The sequence below is a fragment of the Tachyglossus aculeatus genome, chromosome 19, assembly GCF_015852505.1.
Source record: "Tachyglossus aculeatus isolate mTacAcu1 chromosome 19, mTacAcu1.pri, whole genome shotgun sequence".
In the NCBI taxonomy this organism is placed as follows: Eukaryota; Metazoa; Chordata; class Mammalia; order Monotremata; family Tachyglossidae; genus Tachyglossus; species Tachyglossus aculeatus.
The window spans coordinates 4,442,965-4,449,741 of record NC_052084.1 but is presented as its reverse complement, the minus strand read 5'-3'; positions in this window follow the sequence as shown (position 1 = coordinate 4,449,741).

The following is a 6,777-nucleotide window of genomic DNA, read 5'->3' as shown; positions in this document are numbered from 1 at the left end:
CGGACTGTGTTCCATTTGATTAGCTTGTATCTACCCCAACGCTTGGTACAGTGCCTGGTCCATAGTAAGTGCTTAACAAATACCATTAAAAAAATAAACAGGCACTGAATCCCCATATTTACAGATGAGGAAACAGACACCAAAGTGAAGTGATTTGTCCAAGGTCATATAGCATACTAGCGGCAGAGCTGGGATTAGAACTCAGGTCCTCTGAATCCCAGGCTCTTCTCACTAGGCCACACTGCTTCTTGCTGCACCTCAAGATGTCTCTTCAACCATCCTGTGCTTCCAGACTATTGTTTCTCCTGTAAACCATTCAGGACAGATTCAGTGATTCATTCAATCAATGATTGCTATTTATTGAGTGCTTACTGTAAGCAGAGCATAGTACCAAGCGCTCTGGAGAGTACAATATTACACCTCCCTGCCCACAATCATCATCATCAATCGTATTTATTGAGCGCTTACTATGTGCAGAGCACTGTACTAAGCACTTGGGAAGTACAAATTGGCAACAAATAGAGACAGTCCCTACCCAACATGGGGCTCACAGTCTAAAAGGGGGAGACAGAGAACAAAACCAAACATACTAACAAAATAAAATATATTTAATTTATATATATATATAAATATATTTATATTATATATATATAATAAATATATTTATTTATTATAAATAAAATAAAAAATAAAAAAAACCCACAATGAGTTTATAGTCTAGAGGACATAAGTCCATTCCATTTTTACAGATCCCTGGGGGTGGAGATTTGGTTTTGGAAGCCTATTCCTGTTTTCCATCATTTTGAAGTTTTCAGTTTAACCACTCTCTCTCTAGAAATAAGGGAGGTATGGGCTGATGTCCTGCTTGTAGAGTTCCAGTCAATTGTTGAGTCATTCTGGAAGCTTCTCATTTATAGGCCAAACCACCTCACTGTCCTTTAAGCTTTTTCCCTCAAGGGACCCAATTTTCCTCCCCTTTAATCATTTCAGTGGCTCGTCCTCCAACTCTTAAGGAAGAGCCTCAGCTGACCCACAAAGTGAAGAACGTATGTGTACTCTAAGGATGACTTCCCTGATATATGTCTTTTAGTGCTCTTTAATGGCACGTTGGCTCTTTAAACCCCAGACTTCGAGTGCAGATTCCAGCAGCTTGTGGGTCCACTATGATCCCCAGGTACTTTTCTGCTGTATTTGTGCCTACCAGGCTGCCTCACCCTCAACCTTATGTTGTTGGTCCAGCAGCCTGGTTCTTCCTGAATTTGCTGGTTTCAAAAAGACTGTGCCTCTAATTTTGTTCCACTCAATTCCCCTCACCCAGTGGTACCAGGTTACCACATCGACTCCGAACAGCAGTCATTTTGCCAAGACCAGTCAAAAATAGAAAGGAGCTGAAAAATCAAAGGTTGGCTTCTCTGACCTTCCGAAGTTGCTCTACAGGATTCTACTAACGTTAATATTTACAGTGGTTCCCTCAAGACTGGAAGCTCCTTGTGGGTAGGGAACACACCTACCAACTCTATTGTACTGAACTCTCCCAACAGTGCTCTGCACACAATAGGTGCTCAATAAATAACACTGACTGGTCACTTGGCATTGTATTTGCCAAGATTCCAAAACCCACCAATTCATCAAGATAGTGATATTAATGAATAATAATCGTGGTATGTTAAGTGGTTACTACGTGCCAGGCACTGTACTAAGCACTGGGATGGATACAAGCAAAACAGGTTGGACATAAGAGGCTGTCCCACATGAGGCTCACAGTCATCATCCCCATTTTACAGACGAGGGTAACTGAGGCCCAGAGAAGAGAAGTGATTTGCCTAATTTCACACAGTGGATAAATGGTGGAGCCGGGACTAGAACCCTGGTATTTCTTATTCCCAGACCCGTGCTCTATCCACTGGGCTACGCTACTTTTCTCCAACTGAAACATGGAACTTTTCCAGCCCCAACTCCTGTCCTCAAAAGGGTCAATCAAATATGATTACAAATATCCCAGCTAAACCAGTTTGGCAATGGAGTTCATTAATTCTACTTCATTCAGAGCCTCGCATTTTGGGGCCAGCAGTCCATGGCTGTGGGACTTATTACTTGAACTCAGAGATCAGGGGAGAGAGAGAGGCGTCCAGACCCTCCTGGGTTTCCGTGGCTTTTCCTTACTGTAAAAACCAGTCAAACCAGGCTGCTTCCAAAGGCGGATTTAACCCTCTGTTCAGGAGTTGAAAACATACAGAAGGCTCATGTGAGGAGTTGCTGCTGTAAAGCACCAGGGAGTGGAATTGCAATCAAGGAGACAAGCACTTGAAGCTGTTCTTCCAGTTAATTACATACTATAACACAGAGTCTGGAAAACAGGATTATTGTCGCTTTGATGGCTAGGAAGAAAAGCACATTTCCTCCTAGAGGTCTTCCCTTTGTCCTCATTTTCCCTAGCCAGGCTACCCTCTGGGTCACCTCGTGTCACCTCTGTGCTTGGCTGGGTACGTTGATACTCCAACCCCACCAGCACTTATATACATATCCTGGACTCTACTATTTCCTGGACCCGTTATTTATTTTAACGTCTGTCTCCCCATGTAGACGCTAAACTCCTTGTGGGCAGGGATTACGCCTACCAACTCTATTGAATTGTCCTTTCCCAAGTGCTTAGTACAGTGCTCTTCCCCAATTAAGCCCTCATTTCCGCTTCTCCCACTCCTTTCTGCATTACCCTTGCACTTGGATTTGCATCCTTTATTCCCCACCCTCAACCCTACAGCACTTATGTCCACATCTACAATTTATTTATATTAATGTCTGTCTCCTCCTCTAGACTGTAAGCTCCTTATGGGCAGTGAACATGTCTGCTAACTCTGTTGTACTCTCAAGTGTGTAGTACAGTGCTCTGCACAGAGTAGCACTCAACAAGTACCATCGATTATTATAGTGATCTCCCCCTTCCCCACAGTAAATACTAGTGATGACAGTGACGATAGGGGAGAGAAGGCTAGGATGGTGAGCAGGCAACCTCGGTTTCTTTGGGACGGTGACGTAGATTGAAGGTTAAGAGGAAAGACTTTAAATTGCAGTTGGAGGGAATTGGGGCAGACGTGAGGAAGGCCTTTGTAACTGGCAGTCTCAGGGAGCCAAGGCGGAGGGGAGGCTCCTTCAGAGATTTTTAGGGAAAGATGGCAATTACTGGCCTGCTGCGGTCCATCCACTGCCACTGCCAGGGCTTGGGGTCTCTGCCTCCTGGGTGAAATGCCACGGAGGCCCAGGGAGGGAAAGCCAAGTCAGGTCCGAGGGAGAGGAAGTGGATCACAAAGCTGATGATGTCACCGGGGGCGTTCTCAAGGCAACGGAAACGAGGCACCCGAGGTGGTGACTTACCTTCCTCCGGCTGGGCCGCAAAGGCGAGTTCTGTCAGCACCGTGCTTCTGGTCCTTGGCTGAGCCGGACGCAGGGTCGAGGCCAACCGTCCGGCTGCCGTGGACTCCGAGCCGGGGGCGGAAACTTCCCCTCCTCTTCCTCCTGACGACCTCCCTCCTGCCTGTCACGGCCGGGCAGAGGACTCGTGCCCGTTGGTGTGAGGGCGGGAGCCAGAGTCCTAGCATGACTTCGTGGCTGCGGAGACTGGTTCAGCTGCGAGGGGCCATCCGCCGGCAGAGCGGGATGGCTCCTGGCAGGAGCCAGGCCAAGCGAGGATCCGAGGGCCATGGGGGCTGGGGCTGGAGGGCGCTTTTCTGCCGAGGCAGGACCAGGGCCCGGCCCCGGCGGGTGGGGAGGCTGCGGGCCAGGGCCCCCCGACTCTTGGGCTTCTGGCTGAGGCTGAGCACCTGGAGGAAGCACCTGACCGGCGGCGATGCAGAGCAGGAGAAGCTGATCAAGATCCCCCTTCAGGTGTTCTGGGGGCCCTATGAGTCTGACTAGGGGATGGGACTTCCCACCGGGCTCCCCCCTAGTTGAGGAGGCTGCTCCAGGCTGGGCCTGGATCTCTCCCCGCAACCCCACCAATCCCCCCCTCCACCACCCGCTCCCTCTTCTTGCAGGAGGTGAGAAGAAAATAAACTCGAGCGTTAAATGGACAGGCACTCCGGAGTCGGGCCTAGTTCACCCATGCACTTACTGAGGTGGGCATTATGGTGTTCTTTATGCACTCACTTTGTGCCCCACCCTGTGCTAAGTGCTGGGAGACGGCTGGGATCCTCGGGTCAGCCACTGTTGAGCCAGTAGGATTTACTGGGTCCCCACCGTGAAGCTGAGGAAAAATGTGGATGGTTGGATATTAAGAGAAGGAGTTTGGGGGCGGGGGGGGGGGGGGGGGAGAGGGGCAGCTGATGTGAGCAAGAGGTCAGTGGAGGGAGAGAGGAAACTGAGGCAGTGAGAAGGCTGGCTTGGGAGGAATGAAGAGTGCGAGCTGGGGTGTGGTGGAAGAAGAGTGGATAAATAGGAAAGATAGCTGATGGTGAGGACCACGTGAGGTTGTCCCCCAGAGGGCTGATAATCAAGAGGCTGGGGAGGACAAGTAATTTGTACTATTTTATGGATAAGGAGACTGAGGCACAGGCAGATTAAATGGGATACACATCTTTCCACTTATCCTCTGTTCTGTCCGGTGCAGTATCACCTTCCCACTCCAAACCAGAGCCCCATTCCACCTCTCCTTTCCCACCCAGATTGGGGGCTCCATCCCATCTGAAAATATGCTGCTGTAGGGAGGGGTTTCTGGATCCCTGCAGGGGCTCAAGATAGAGAGATCTCATTTTGTTCAGGGGGTTAAGGTTTCATTACTCAGCTGACAACTGGACAATGAAAGCTCAAAAGGAGCCTTTTCATCGTGAGACACCTTCCATGTCGGTGACAGAACAATTAGCCTTTCCCACTAATGAGCTGAAAGCCAGCTGTGTTTTTTTTTTTTGTTTGCCTGTTTTGGTTTTTTTATGGTATTTGTTAAGCATTTACTATGTGCCAGGCACTGCACTAAGTGCTGGGGTATATACGAGGTAATCAGGTTGGACACAGTTCCAATCCCCCATGGGGCTCAGGGGGTTAATCTCCATTTTACAGATGAGGTAACAGGCACGAGGAAGTTAAGTGACTTGTCCAAGGTTACACAGCAGACAGGTGTTGGAGTCGGGACTAGAATCCAGGTTCTTCTGACTCCCAAGCTTGGGATCTATCCTCTAGGCCATACAGCGGTCTGGGGGACCCAGGATCCTCGCCCCCTGACTCTCAGTTCCGGGGCCAAGTACAAAGGACTACTATATTTCAGCAGCAACAAGTGGGAGGTCAAGAGCCAGAAAGGGAGGGGATGACCTAGGGAGACAGCTATATTGGGGTACACACACACACACACACACTCACTCCCCCTCCCCACAAGAATTCACCAAGTGGAGGGCGACGATGTTGATGGGGGCAGTGGCCTTGCAGCAGTCCATCATATTTATTGAGAGCTCACTGTGCGCAGAGCGCTGTACTAAGCACGTAGGACAGCACTTGATACAAGAGTTGGCAGACACGTTCCCTGCCCATAACAAATTCTTCTATCATTCCTCTTCCTCCTGCCTGCAAGTGATTTACTGTCTGTCTCCTCCCAGCTAGACTGGGGCATCCTGAGGGCAGGGATAGTGTCTACTAACCCCACTCTACTCTCCCAAGGGCATAGTACGGTGCTTTGCGCACAGTATGCCCTCTAAAGATGATTGATGGAGTGAGCTCCCCAAAAAGACCACAGGGCTGAAATACGGCTTCATCACAGAGGCATTTGGCAGACACCACCAGGGGTTAGGAAAAGACCCTTTAACCTAGACCAAACCTGAGGACGAAAAGCAAGGCAAGGCTGATCGGATCTTGGAAATGAAAATTCCGGCCGGAAACTCCACTCCCAGCCCCAATTTCTTTCGCTGGAGGTTCTAAACTGCCAGAAAGAGCACTAGGAAGCATTCATTATAAAAGTATTTTTAATAAAGTGATGTATCTCAATGCTCTAACCTGATAGCCCACCGCCAACATCAGGGGAGTAAAATCGGGGATTCTTTTTTTGCACCAACCCTCGGAGTTACAATAAACTTGAATGCAAGTTCGCCAAAGAACCTCCGAGTCGGGCTCCGTCGGGAGTCACAAGGCGAATGCCCGCTCAGCACCACAAAATCATTCCGAGGGACATGGAGCCCGCCGCCGCCGCCCCTGGGCACGGGGCGGGCTTCTCTTGGCGCGTGGGCGAAGGCTACATACACTTCTGAAATAAAAATGGTTTCCTGTCGTGTAACGAAAATACAGCGTGTATCAAAAGTACAAAGTATCTTACGGAAACGGAGCCACCAGGAACCAAAAAGGTAAACGCGGGGAGGGCCCTGAAGCAGCGCGTGGCTCCCCTGTCTGGGCTGAGGAGGAGCCCCGGCCCTGGCGCCTGGCACGCGAGCACAGTGCGGTCAAGAGGACCAAACCCAGATTTCCCTGCTTTGTCAAAATGCTGGTGAAGGGCGACTTGTACTATTGCTTGGAGGTGCAGCAATAGCCGGTGGGTTGAGGCATCAGGTGGAGGCTGAGGTGACAGCACACGGATGCACAGATACAGTACCATCAGAGGGCTAAAACTGCACAAGGGACAGACTGCCGAGACCTGATGACCTTTCGGTGGGTTTTAAATAAACGTGTGCACTGAAAACGAACGACTAACGACCTCCACCCCTCCTTCGCAGTGGTGTTCCACAGGGGGCTATTCACCCCTGTCCGGGCCATTAGGCTTAGTTTCTCATTCCTTGCCTCAGAATCCATATGGGGACAGATGGCGAC